Here is a 15,362-nt window from a genome sequence, read left to right on the forward strand (position 1 = left end):
TCCAAGCCTGATGACGTGCATGGCCGACGACGCGGTATCCCGACTCGAGGAGCGGGCGTTGGGGGCCTTGCCGGCGAGCAATTGTTGTTCGTTAAGACTAAGCGGAAGGGAACATGACGCCGATGGGACGAAGATGCCGGCACGGATGCCACCACGCACATGAAAAGGACCGTTTGGCACAGCTGCTCCGCGCCTCGTCTTCCTCGTCGTGGACGCGCATATCTCCTGCTATGCACCTCGTGAGGCCGTGACCTTCTTTTCTTTTCCTCTCTCTCTCTCTAGTCGATGACAAGGCGAGCTCTATAGAGCGTGCTAGCGCCGCCACGGTGCGCGCATGCACACAGCTGCAGCACCACGTCCGTAATATCGCATCCACCAGTGCCACGCTACTGCAGCGCCCCCGCACACACAGGACACCCCGGGAAGAGAAGGAGCTCTGTGCTCGTCGACGTTGTTGCGGATACTGAAAAATTTGCATGCCCGCGGTCGCTCTCGCCGCGCGTGCCGACGTCCGCAAAGCTGCAGTGGGAGGCGGCCATGACAACCTGCTCAAGCCAGCGCGGCATCAAGAGTAAGGAGAACGACGGGCGGGATGAGAGCGTGCGCTCACGAGAGTGCCAGTGCGCGCGTGCATGTTACACTATGGTGACCCAGCGAGCGGCGAGTGTGATGTTCAAGATGGGTATAGGAAATAGATGGAGGGCAGCGTGGATGCTCCAGCGGAGAGCTATGCACGCTCGCCAGTGGCCAGGTCGACGACGTTTGCCACGAGGCGCGGCTCATCTCTTCCCGCTGCATTTGCTCCCGCCAATGTGCAGCTTGTTAACTCGCCACCACCTCCCCAGGAGCATCTACCCTATTGCCATTGATCGATCTGAGAGGAAAGGGAACATGGGGAGAGAGATTGGAGCGAGGAAGAAGATGACTAGCGATGTGTTGACCCTGCGCAGCAATGAAAGAACAATGTTCCCGGCCAGGATTGTGCCTTTCCTGGTGCGCCAAACATATCTAGGGTTAGAATAGACCGGGATCAGAAAGTTCAGGGTATGGACTTCAGGAATTTAGAGTTGACGGTTCATCTGCGTCGGCGTCTACAACCTCAGGGTTTATTTCAGACTTCACTCATTTCTTTAGATCGGAAAGCAAGGCATCTTGAACAATACCGTTGCACATGGAGTAGCTTTTATTTTTCCCAAATGATAAAAATCTGAAGTTAGTTTTTTTGCAATTTCCGAGCGAACAACCTAGAGACCGTCAGATTTGTACGCACGAATATTGGCACACGTCCCTCACCATCTCAACATCGAGCGGTCGTTCGCTTCGAGATAAAAACTTCGCGAACGGGTCAATGAAAAAGCCCAAGTCCCCCCACCCATTGTTTTGGTTGGCCTCTGTCTCATTTCCCCCCTCCCACATTGTCTCGATTTGGCCTGGAGTCGCTCGCTCTGCTCTGCCGCGAGCTTCCTCCTGACCCACGCACGCAGCCATCCGGAGTATCGGCCGACGCCGGCGAGCCCACCGAGCCACACCGCCGTTATCCTTCTTGATTTCCCTCATCTTTCTCTTTTTCCTCACTTCCTAGCCCATCCATGATGATGACAATGACCACACCGAGGTACTCTTTAAGGGAGTTCTGGACTAAGGGGTCCTCGGGTGTCCGATCTATTTGATATGGGCCGTAAGGATACAAAGACCGAAGACTCTACCTGTGTCCGGATAGGACTCTCCTTGACGTGGAAGGCAAGCTTGGCGACCAACTATGAAGATTCCTTTCTCTGTAACCGACCTTGTGTAACCCTAGATCCCTCCCGTGTCTATATAAACCGGAGGGCTGGGCCCGTAGATAGAAGAATCCTGATAATCATAGCCAGACTAGACTTTTAGGGTTTAGTCATTACGATCTTGTGGTAGATCAACTCTTGTAATACTCATATTCATCAAGATCAATCAAGCAGGAAGTAGGGTATTACCTCCATAGAGAGGGCCTGAACCTGGGTAAACATTGTGTCCCCCGTCTCCTGTTACCATCAATCCTAGACGCACAGTTCGGGACCCCCTACCCGAGATCCGCCGATTTTGTCATCGACATTGGTGCTTTCATTGAGAGTTCCACTGTGCCGTCCCCAAAAGGTTTGATGACTCCTTTAATCATCTACAACGATGCTGTCCAAGGGGAGGTCTTTCCCCCCGGATAGATCTTCGTGTTCGGCGGCTTCGCACTGCGAGCCAACTCGCTTGGCCATCTGGAGCAGATCGACAGCTACGCCCCTGGCCGTCAGGTCAGATTCGGGAGCTTGAACTACGTCGCGGATATCCGTGGAGACTTGATCTTCGATGGATTCGATACTACGACAATCGCTCCCCGTCGCCTCGATGAACATGACTTAAATCTGTCATCGGGCCATACCCAGAAAATTGCACCTGTAGCCGCTCTGGCCTTAGATCCGGAGCATGTCGCGCCATCCGAGGACAGGAAGCTCAACCCCGCCACGGAAGCCGCAGACTCCACGGCGTTGGAGCCGCACACAGACCTAACCTCTGGTAATGCCTGTGTCACCGGAACCTCAGGCTCGTTTCCAGTTAAAAGTTCCGAACTATGTGCGTCCGCGCATGTCGAGCATTATCAGTTATCGATCGCCGAATTCAGCGCCGCGGACATCTTCCGACACTCACCCTTGGACGATGTGCTGAATTCATTAAAAAATCTATCCTTAGCGGGGGATTCACAGCCGAACCATATCCGGTTCGAACTAGAAGCTGATGACAGGGAATTTCGCTCCCCACCCGCCACCCACTTTATAGCCACTGTCGAATACTTAACTGACATGCTCGATTACGACTCCGACGACATCGATGGTATGGACGACGATGCCAGAGAAGAAGAGGCCCAGGACCCGCCGTTCACCGGACGCTGGACGACCACTTCCTCGTACGATGTATACATGGTGGATGCACCAAAGGAGAACATCGGCGATGACAAAGAAGATCCAGTTGAGGATAAACCTCCTGAGATACAATCAAAACGCCGGCGTCAGCGGCGCCGCTCTAAGTCATGCCACAGTAAAGATAGCAACATTGGCACAGGAGAAGATAACACTCCGGAAGGTGCCGAAGACAACGAAGATCCTGTTGACGCAGCTACCAAACATGATGAACGGGGAGATGGGTAGGTTAGCCCTGGTACACAGGCCACGCACGAGGACTCAGAGTATAGTAATTATCTTCCGCTCTCCGAGGATGAGGCAAGCCTCAGCACCGAGGATTTCATCGTGCCTGAGGAACCTCTTAAGCAGGAGCGCTTCAAGCGCCAGCTAATAGCCACTGCAAGGAGCCTGAAAAAGAAGCAGCAGCAGCTTCAAGCTGACCAAGATCTGCTCAACGATAAATGGACCGACATCCTAGCAGCCGAAGAATACGGCCTCAAGCGCCCGGCCAAAAGCTATCCGAAGCGCAAATTACTACCTCAGTTTGACGACGAGGCGCCGGAACACATACCACCATCGCGCAACGCGGCTGACCGACCACCACGTGACCGGGAAAAAGCGGCATCTCAAGCCAAACACCAGTCCACCCTGCCTCATCGCAAAGGTAGAGGTAAATCAGCTCATGGTCATACATATGACCTTCGACATGACCTAAACAATAAAGTAGGACATACCAAATTGATCTACGGATCGCGAGGACGTGCCCCGACACGCGACGACGGCCGTCTATTTAGACGTGACAAACCTAGTCATGCGCGGGCGGAAAGCCGCAGATGGACTCCATCAGAGCTACGTCGCGATACAGCCTGATATAGAGGCGCCGCACACCCTCATTGCTTCACTGACGAAGTCATGGAACATGAATTCCTAGAAGGGTTCAAACTCATGAATATAGAATCATATGATGGCACCACAGACCCCGCGGTATGGATCGAAGACTTCATTCTCCACATTCATATGGCCCGCGGCAATGACCTTCATGCCATTAAATACCTCCCCCTAAAACTCAAAGGACCAGCACGACACTGGTTGAACAGCCTGCCCAAAAACTCCATCAGCAGCTGGGAGGACTTGGAAGAAGCCTTCGTTGATAACTTCCAAGGTACATATGTTCGACCTCCGGACGCCGGCGACTTAAGCCATATATTTCAACAGCCCGGAGAGTCCGCCAGGAAATTCTGGACCAGGTTCCTAACTAAAAGAACCAGATACTCGACTGTCCGGATGCCGAAGCCCTAGCACAGCATCCATGATGAATGGCTCGCCCGCCACCTCGGCCAAGAAAAGCCAAAATCTATGGCAGCCCTGACGGCACTCATGACCCGCTTTTGCGCGGGTGAGGATAGTTGGCTGGCTCGTAGCAAAAACACAGCCAGCGAGGTAGACCCCTCCGAGGTTAAAAACAGCAATGGCAAGCTCCGACGTAATAGACACAAACGCCAAAGCAATGGTGATAATACCGACGATACTACAATCAATGCCGGATTCAGTGGCTCTAAGCCTGGTCGGCGGAAGAAGCCGTTCAAAAAGAACAATTCGGGCCCATCTAGCCTGGACCGCATACTTGATCGTCCGTGCCAGATTCATGGCACCCCAGACAAACCACCCAATCATACCAATAGAGATTGTTGGTGAGGGAGTCCTGGATTAGGGGGTCTCCGGACAGCCGGACTATCTCCATTGGCTGGACTGTTAGACTATGAAGATACAAGATTGAAGACTTCGTCTCATGTCCGGATGGGACTCTACTTGGCGTGGAAGGCAAGCTAGGCAATACGGATATGGATATCTCCTCCTTTGTAACCGACATTATGTAACCCTAACCCTCTCCGGTGTCTATATAAACCGAAGGGTTTTAGTCCGTAGGACAACAACCACAACATACAATCATACCATAGGCTAGCTTCTAGGGTTTAGCCTCTCCGATCTCGTGGTAGATCTACTCTTGTACTACCCATATCATCAATATTAATCAAGCAGGAGATAGGGTTTTACCTCCATCAAGAGGGCCCGAACCTGGGTAAAACATCGTGTCCCCTGCCTCCTGTTACCATCCGGCCTAGACGCACAGTTCGGGACCCCCTACCCGAGATTCGCCGGTTTTGACACCGACATTGGTGCTTTCATTGAGAGTTCCTCTGTGACGTCGCTGTTAGGCTTGATGGCTCCTACTATCATCGATAGCGATGCGGTCCAGGGTGAGACTTTTCTCCCTGGACAGATCTTCGTATTCGGCGGCTTTGCGTTGCGGGCTAATTCGCTTGCCCATCTGGAGCAGATTGAAAGCTACGCCCCTGGCCATCAGGTCAGGTTTGGAAGTTTGAACTGCACGGCCGACATCCGCGGAGACTTGATCTTCGACGGATTCGAGCCACAGCCGGGCGCGCCGCACTGTCATGATGGGTATGACCTAGCTCTGCCGCCGAACAGTACCCCAGAGGCCGCGCCCGCATCAGCTCCGACCCTTAGCCCGGAGCCCACTGCGCCAATCGAGGACGGGTGGTTATACACCGCCTCAGGGGCTGCAGTCTCAATGGCGATCGAGCCGAACACTAGCCTAACCCTCTGCGCAGCCCGTGACTCCAAGGTGCCGGACTCTTTTTCTGACTCCGAACCGCCCGCGCCCCTGCCAATCGAATCCGATTGGGCGCCGATCATGGAATTCACCGCCGCGGATATCTTTTAGCACTCGCCCTTCGGCAACATTCTGAATTCACTTAGGTCTCTCTCTTTGTCAGGAGAGCCCTGGCCGGATTATGGCCAACAGGATTGGGATGCGGGCGACGAAGAAATTCGACGTCCACGCACCACCCACTTCGTAGCCACTGTCGATGATTTAACCGACATGCTCGACTTCGACTCCGAAGACATCGACGGTATGGACGACGATGTAGGAGACGAACATGAACCAGCGCCTATAGGGCACTGGAAAGCCACCTCGTCATATGACATATACATGGTGGATACACCCAAAGAAGGCAATGGCGACGAGATAGCGGAGGATGACCCCTCCAAGAAACAACCCAAGCGCCGACGTCAGCGGCGCCGCTCTAAGTCCCGCCAAAGCAAAAGTGGTGATACCGGCACAGGAGATAATAACACTCCGGATAGTGCCGAGGACAACAACAATCCCCTCCAGCAAGATTTAGAGCAGGAGGATGGAGGAGCCAGCTCTCCTGAGAGAGCGGCAGACGGAGAGGAGGAGGATGACAATTACATGCCCCCCTCCGAAGACGAGGCAAGCCTCGGCGACGATGAATTCGCCGTACCAGAGGATCCCGTCGAACAAGAGCGCTTCAAGCGCCGGCTTATGGCCACGGCAAATAGCCTGAAGAAAAAGCAGCAGCAGCTTCAAGCTGATCAAGATCTGCTAGCTGACAGATGGACTGAAGTCCTCGCGGCCGAGGAATATAAACTCGAGCGCCCCTCCAAGAATTACCCAAAGTGCAGGTTACTACCCCGACTGGAGGAAGAAGCGTATGATACGGCTGATCGGCCACCTCGTGGCCGCGATAGAGAGGCATTCCAGCCAAAAGCTCAGCCTCCACCCCGACGCCATTCAAATAAAAAGGCATGGGGAGATACGCCAGACCTGCGAGACATATTGGAGGACAAAGCAAAGCATGCAAGATCGATCTACGGATCACGACGGCGCACCACTCTGCGAGACGATAAACGTCACGCCGGATACAGTAAAAGCAAATCCGGCCGGGCCGAACACAGCGGGCAAGACCCATTCGAGCTGCGTCGCGATATAGCCCAATACAGAGGCGCCGCACACCCCTTATGCTTCACAGACGAAGTAATGGAACATCAATTCCCAGAAGGTTTCAAACCTGTAAATATTGAATCATACGACGGCACAACAGATCCCGCAGTATGGATTGAGGATTTCCTCCTCCACATCCACATGGCCCGCGGTGATGACTTACACGCCATCAAATACCTCCCACTAAAGCTCAAAGGACCAGCGCGGCATTGGCTTAACAGCTTGCCAGCGGACTCCATTAGCTGTTGGGAAGATCTGGAAGCCGCATTCCTCGACAACTTTCAGGGCACTTATGTGCGACCACCAGACGCCGATGACTTGAGCCACATAATTCAGCAGCCAGAAGAGTCGGCCAGGCAATTCTGGACTCGGTTCCTTACAAAGAAAAATCAAATCGTCGACTGTCCGGATGCGGAGGCCTTAGCGGCTTTCAAACACAACATCCGAGACGAGTGGCTAGCCCGGCACCTTGGTCAGGAAAAGCCGAAATCTATGGCAGCTCTCACGACGCTCATGACCCGCTTTTGTGCGGGAGAAGACAGCTGGCTGGCTCGCAGTAATAACATATCAAAGAACCATGGTACCTCAGATACCAAGGATGGCAATAGCAGGTCACGTCGCAACAAACATAAGCGCCGCATTAACAGCGAAAATACTGAGGATACGGCAGTCAATGCCGGATTCAAAGGCTCTAAACCCGGTCAGCGGAAAAAGCCATTCAAACAAAGTACGCCGGGTCCGTCCAGCTTGGACCGTATACTCGATCGCTCGTGTCAAATACACGGCACCCCAGACAAGCCAGCCAATCACACCAACAGGGATTGTTGGGTGTTCAAGCAGGCCGGCAAGTTAATTGCCGAAAACAAGGACAAGGGGCCGCATAGCGATGACGAGGAGGAGCCCCGGCAGCCGCACACTGGAGGACAGAAGAGGTTTCCCCCGCAAGTGCGGACGGTGAACATGATATACGCAACCCACATCCCCAAGAGGGAGCGGAAGCGTGCGCTCAGGGACGTATATGCGTTGGAGCCAGTCGCCCCAAAGTTCAACCCTTGGTCCTCCTGCCCGATCACCTTCGATCGCAGGGACCACCCCACTAGTATCCGTCATGGCGGATTCGCCGCACTGGTCCTAGACCCAATCATTGACGGATTTCACCTCACTCGAGTCCTTATGGATGGCGGCAGCAGCCTGAACCTGCTTTATCAGGACACAGTGCGCAAAATGGGTATAGACCCCTCAAGGATCAAACCCACAAAAACGACCTTTAAGGGCGTCATTCCAGGTGTAGAGGCCCATTGCACAGGCTCAATTACACTGGAAGTGGTCTTCGGATCCCCGGATAACTTCCGAAGCGAAGAGTTAATCTTCGATATAGTCCCGTTCCGCAGTGGTTATCACGCGCTGCTCGGGCGAACCGCATTTGCTAGATTCAATGCGGTACCGCATTATGCATACCTCAAGCTCAAGATGCCAGGACCTCGCGGAGTTATTACAGTCAATGGAAACACAGAGCGCTCTCTCCGAACAGAGGAGCACACCGCGGCCCTCGCAGCAGAAACGCAAAGCAGCCTCTCAAGGCAATCAACCAGTTCGGCGCTTCACAGCCCGGACACCTTCAAGCGCGCTCGGGGCAATCGGCAAATAGACCGCCTGGCGCGATCTGAGCTCGCGTAGCAATACGGCGGCCACCCCAATCCCAGCCCAGCGGCAAAACTCGTGCCGCGCGTACATAATTACGCATTAAAAATACCATGGGCACAGGTGGGGAGGGAGGCACAACTGCGGCACGCCCCAAGATGCGGCCTAAACCGCACTAGGGGCTTCCCGTTTGGTTATTTTTCTTTTTCTTTCAGGACCTTAATCTCTGGAAACACTGTCCGGCAGCACTATTGCCGAACACATGATGCAGCAACCAAGGAGGCAGACAACTACGTTATACCACGGAATTCCCAGGTTGATTACCGTAACAAGTGAAATATTCAATTTAATATCATTCCTCAGCTTGCCCTTGGAAGGGACATAGTCCTACTCTTTACTAATCCCACTATCTGTATCACTCTGCTTTAACGCAATTTTTTAATAAACAATGCATGACATTACGACTATTATTGCATTCTTGTTATATATATATATATATATATATATTATATATATATATATATCTATGTGTTCATTAATGACGCCTTGCAACCGTACACTATGGTACGACCAATACACCAGGGGCTTACGTACCCCACAATGCGGTGTGAAAAGTCCAACACTTTCACAAGTGCGGCACCCCGAACTTATAGCATTATATGCATCAGCTCCGAATCATGTCTTTGGTCAAATGTTGGGTTTGCCCGGCTCCTATGTTTTGGTACCTTACGTTCCGCTCTATCGGCTAAGGTAGCGCTAGGAGAACTACTGCGATTGTGCCCCGGTTCTGCTGGGTTCAGCACCTCAGTAGAGAAAGCTAAAACTGACTGTCATGATAAGGCGAGAGACTGGTCGCTGTTCGGCGAGGTTTTCAAGTCCCTAAAGACTTATGCCGCTTAGAGCGAGGGGCCGGCCCTGTCCGGCTTAAAGGCGTGTATCGCGCCCCGAATTCGGCCTTCCGAATACCAGGGGCTTCGCCGAAATTTAAAATTATAGAATTCTATGGCTAAGTGAGAGTGATAAAGCATTATTAGTCCGGTTGCCTTGTTCGCTGTGCTGAGCACCTCCCTCGAAGGACCCAAACATGGGAACAAGAGTGCTCAGGTTTATCCCGAACACCCCAGCACTCGTGGCATGGGGGCAGAAGCCGAGGACTAGCCATCTCTCAGATTGGATAAAAAGCCAAACAAAAGGTAATATTTTAAATTCCAACAAGCGTTGCATAGAGCATATGAAACAAGTTTTCATACATACAGGATAAAACGAGCAAGTCTCATTCAAATATTACATCTTTTGAACACTCGTCCGCTATGAGACGGGCACCCAGCAGAACACCCTCGTAATACATCTCGGGGTGGCGGTGCTCCTTGCCCTCCGGCGGCCCCTCCTCGATCAGCTTCACGTCGTCTAGCTTGACCCACTGCAATTTCACACGGGCGAAAGCCCGGCATGCACCTTCAATGCAGACAGATCGCTTGACGACCTCCAGCCGCGGGAAGGCATCTACAAGCCGCCTCACCAGGCCGAAGAAGCTGTTTGGAAGGGCGTCGCGAGGCCACAGCCGGACTATAAAGCTCTTCATGGCCTAATCGGCCGCCTTATGTAGCTCGACCATCTGCTTCAGTTGGTCGCTCATTGGCACCGGATGTCCGGCCTCAGCATACTGAGACCAGAACAACTTTTCCGTCGAGCTTTCGTCCTCGGTCTGGTAAAATTGTGCGGCATCGGACACACTGCGGGGCAAATCTGCGAATGCTCCTGAAGAGCTCCGGATCTGGGTAAGTAATCGGTAATTTACTTTTACATGCTTGCTTTGCATATAGAAAGCCTTACCCGCCGCTATCTTCTTCATCGCGTCGATCTCTTGGAGGGCCTTTTGGGCTTCGGCCTTGGCACTTTTTACACTCTCGAGGGCCGCGGCAAGCTCAGACTCCCGCGTCTTTGAGTCAAGCTCCAACGCCTCGTGCTTCGCCACGAGAGCCTGGAGCTCTTGCTGCACCTCGCCCACCCGAGCCTCGTGCTTCTCTCGCTCGGTGCGCTCCTTGGCCGCTTTATCTTCGGCCTTGGTTAGCGCTTGCTTCAGGGTCGCCACCTCGGTCGTGGCCCCTGGCAAACATACGATGATCCTGTCATTTTGCAATCGCGTCCTCTTTTATATATACATATCTATAGACAGGGTATTACTTACCCTTGTTCTCCTCGAGCTGCCTCTTGGCAAGGCCGAGCTCTTTCCTGGACCCCTCGAGGTCCTGCTTCAGTACGGCGACCTCCGCAGTCAGTGCGGCGGACGCCAGCAGCGAAGCCTGCATATGCATATTGACACACTTATATTAGACTCCTGCGATATTATTTGATCCTCTGTTCGGCTTTTCTTTGTGAACACCGAACAAAGCATCAGGGGCTACTGTCTATGCGGTAATATTTCTACTACATTTTAAAACACTTACCTCGAAGCCTGTTAGAAGGCTGGCACAGGCTTCAGTCAATCCGCTCTTGGCGGACTGAACCTTCTGGATCACCGCACTCATGATAGTGCGGTGCTCCTCGTCGATGGAAGCGCTGCGAAGCGCTTCCAGCAGATTGTCCGGCGCCTCTGGATGGACAGAGGTCACCGGCACAGGCGTCTTGCCCCTCTTAGAAGGAGGCCGCCTGCCCGAGCCTGGAACCGCTGGAGGTTCCGGCGCGGTGTTCGGCTGAGGGCCGAACTCGGAGCTCTCAGGGGCCCCGTCCCCTCGGCTCCCAGAGTCCGGAAGGTCGCCTTGAGGCGCCTCCGGGACTGTCTCCCCTCGATTCGGTGCCTCTTGAGACAACACCTCGGCATCGTCGGCAGGATGAGGGGAGGTGGCGGTCGGGACTGGATCGCTATCCATGTCCGACAAGCCCAAGGAGCCGTCCGACGATACATCGATACTGGCTCGTGGCGGCCTACATAATTGTGTTCGACGTTAGGGAAAGTAGTGCAATAAAGGAATCCTATGGGTTACTCTGGTATCCGAATACTTACGATCTCCCCGGGGGCTTGGCCCTGGGCAACCACTCGTCTTCGCCTTCGTCGGTGGCGGTGGAGCTGTCCGGAAGGAGAGTCCTTCCCTTCTTGGACCCTTCGGCCCCCCAGTTGGGGCGGCCTTCCTTTTCCTGTCTCCCCCAGTCGGTGGGGGAGCATCTTCTTCTTCTTCTTCCTCGTCTTCGGGGGAAGAGTGCGCCGCAGAGTCATCGGACGGTGAGTCCGACGATGCCTGGCGTCGGGAACTCTTTCGGGTTCCCTTCGCCTTCTTGGTCTTCTCCGGCACCGTATAAGGGGCCGGAGTCAACATCTTCGCCAGAAGAGCGTCTGTGGGGCCTTCGGGCAAAGGAGCCGGACAGTCGATCTGTCCGGCCATCTTCTGCCAGTCCTGTCAAAGGTACGGGAGTTTAGATCCCGCATAGAGTCAATCTATAAAAAAATAAGTATCCTGTGAAAGGTAAAGCAGCTTACCGCACTGGCTTGGCGCTTCGCGCTGAATCCGCGATCCTCAGTAATAGGAGGGGGGACCTCGGCACTTTTGAACAGCACCCTCCAGGCATCTTCATGAGTCGTGTCGAAGAGCCTGTTCAGAGTTCGGTGCTGCGCCGGGTCGAACTCCCACAAGTTGAACTCCCGTTGTTGGCACGGGAGGATCCGGCGGATGAGCATAACTTGGACTATGTTGACAAGCTTGAGCTTCTTGTTCACCATGTTTTGAATACATGTTTGGAGTCCGGTCAGCTCTTCCGAACTACCCCAGGACAGGCCCTTCTCTTTCCAGGAGGTGAGCCGCGTGGGGATGCCAGATCGGAACTCGGGGGCCGCTGCCCATACAGGGTCGCGCGGCTCGGTGATGTAGAACCACCCCGATTGCCACCCCTTTATGGTTTCCACAAAGGAGCCCTCGAGCCATGTTACGTTGGGCATCTTGCCCACCATGGCGCCTCCGCACTCCGCCTGGCGGCCGCCCACCACCTTCGGCTTGACATTGAAGGTCTTCAGCCATAAGCCGAAGTGGGGCTTGATGCGGAGGAAGGCCTCGCACACGACGATAAACGCCGAGATGTTGAGGATGAAGTTCGGGGCCAGATCATGGAAATCCAGGCCGTAATAGAACATGAGCCCCCGGACGAATGGATGGAGAGGGAATCCCAGTCCGCGGAGGAAATGGGTGAGGAATACTACCCTCTCATGGGGCCTGGGGGTGGGGATGAGCTGCCCCTCATCTGGGAGCCGGTGCGCGATGTCGTCGGGCAGGTATCCGGCTCTCCTCAGTTTCTTGATGTCTCCCTCCGTGACGGAGGAGACCATCCACCTGCCTCCCGCTCCGGACATGGTTGGAGAAGGTTGAGGTGGGAAGTGTGGACTTGGGCGCTAGAGCTCGAGTGTGCGAAAACGGATGAGCAAAGGAGGAAGAGGGCGTGGATAGAAAGGTGAATCCTTATCCCTCTATATGGGCGGACGGAGCTAAGCGTCCCCACTTGCCTGGTAAAACTCGCTTATCCCCCAAGCGCCGCAATTGATGGCGCGGTTGGGTTACCCACGCCCGTATTGATGAGAATCCCGTAATAAGGGGACACGATCTCTGCTTTGACAAGACGTGTCGAAAAACTGCCTCGCGTTATGTGCGGGGCTGGTTAAAGGGAACGGTTCGAATAATCACCGGGCCATGGCATGACGTCATACTGTTAAGACAAGTCAGCAAATTAGATCTGCGAAAATATTATTCTCTCTACGGTGGAATGTGGAACTTATTTTGCAGGGTCGGACACTATCCTCGTATTCAAATTCTTCTGTGATGTATTCGGAGAAGGAACCCGCCTTGCAATGCCGAAGACAATACTACGCGCTGGACTCATCATCATTGAAGCCTGGTTCAGGGGCTACTGAGGGAGTCCTGGATTAGGGGGTCTCTGGACAGCCGGACTATCTCCATTGGTCGGACTGTTAGACTATGAACATACAAGATTGAAGACTTTGTCTCGTGTCCGGATGGGACTCTACTTGGCGTGGAAGGCAAGCTAGGCCATAAGGATATGGATATCTCCTCCTTTGTAACTGACCTTATGTAACCCTAACCCTCTCCAGTGTCTATATAAACCGAAGGGTTTTAGTCCGTAGGACAACAACCACAACATACAATCATACCATAGGCTAGCTTCTAGGGTTTAGCCTCTCCAATCTCGTGGTAGAACTACTCTTGTACTACCCATATCATCAATATTAATCAAGCAGGACATAGGGTTTTACCTCCATCAAGAGGGCCCAAACCTGGGTAAAACATTGTGTCCCCTGCCTCCTGTTACCATCCGGCCTAGACGCACAGTTCGGGACCCCCTACCCGAGATCCGCCGGTTTTGACACCGACAGTTGGGTTTTTAAACAGGTCGACAAGTTAAATGCCTAAAGCAAGGATAAGGGATCACAAAGCGAAGACGACGACGAGGTGCCCCGGTCGCCGAACACAGGTGGACAAAAGAAGTTCCCTCCTCAGGTCAAAACAGTAAACATGATATATGCTACCCACATCCCCAAGAGGGAGCGCAAGCGCGCGCTCAGGGACGTCTACGCGATAGAGCTAGTCGCCCCAAAATTTAATCCATGGTCGTCATGCTCGATCACTTTTAATCGTCGGGATCATTCGACCAGTATCCATCATGGCGGTTCAGCCTCACTGGTCCTGGACCCAATAATTGATGGGTTCCACCTGACGCGAGTCCTGATGGACGGTGGCAGTAGCCTCAACTTGCTCTATCAGGATACAATGCCCAAAATGGGCATTAACCCATCACGAATCAAGCCCACAAAGACTACCTTTAAAGGAGTCATACTGGGCGTAGAGGCCCGCTGTACGGGCTCAATCACACTAGAGGTTGTCTTCGGGTCTCCGGATAACTTCCGAAGCGAGGAGTTAATCTTCAATATCGCCCCCTTTCGCAGCGGCTACCACGCACTGCTCGGACGAACCGTATTTGCTCGATTCAATGCGGTTCCACACTACGCTTATCTCAAGCTCAAGATGCCCAGACCGCGCGGCGTCATAACAGTCAATGGAAACACGGAACGCTCCCTCCGCACCGAGGAGCACACTGCTGCCTTAGCGGCAGAGGTACAGGGTGGCCTTGTCAAGCAGAACCTCAATTTGGTGGCCGAGCCCTCGGACACTGTCAAGAGAGTCCGAACCATCCCGCGGAAGGACAACTCGGCTCGTTAGGAGCTTGACTAGCAATTTGGCCTCCGTCGCCGTACTAACCAAGTGGCGGTCATCGTACCGCGCGTACATAATTATGCACTAAAAATACCATGGACCCGGATGGAGGAATAATCATCTTGTGATCTGCAATACGGCTCGACCGCTCCGGACACTCATACTTTCACTATTTCCCTTTTTTCTTTTGTTTTTCTCTTTTTTACAGACCTTTCCTGGCGGCTTGACCATCGATTCTTTTCGAAGGATAAAAACACCAAGACAACAAGAAGCATGGACATGCTGGGAAACTCTTAGGTGGTCTCTTTAACGATCCCTTTACCTATTTTCAGGACCCATACGCAGATCTCTCTTGGTGAAGGCATAGTAAAAAGCTTTTCTTCTTATTGCACTACTTGTATAAACGTGCTTTAACGCACCAATGAAATTATAATAGAAACAGTTTGCGGCCCAAAATTTCACGGCTCTAGCTTACCACTGGTTCTTCATTTCTCTTTCCTTTTTCCTTTTTCTTTCTGGTAATTCTATCAGATAACACCCGTACACTCGGGTGCGTTTCAATTTGCCAAGGGCTTCATAGTGCCCCACAACATGGCAACAAAAGTCCAAACACTTTTATAGTATAGTTCGGCACCCCGAATTTAGCACTATATGCATTGGCTCTGAATCATGTCTTTGGTCAATAGTTGGGTTGTCCGACTCCTGTGCTTACTACCTTATGTTCCGCTGTATCGGCTAGGGTAGTAAAGGGAGAAC

The sequence above is a fragment of the Triticum aestivum genome, chromosome 7A (genome assembly GCF_018294505.1).
Source record: "Triticum aestivum cultivar Chinese Spring chromosome 7A, IWGSC CS RefSeq v2.1, whole genome shotgun sequence".
Lineage (NCBI taxonomy): Eukaryota > Viridiplantae > Streptophyta > Magnoliopsida > Poales > Poaceae > Triticum > Triticum aestivum.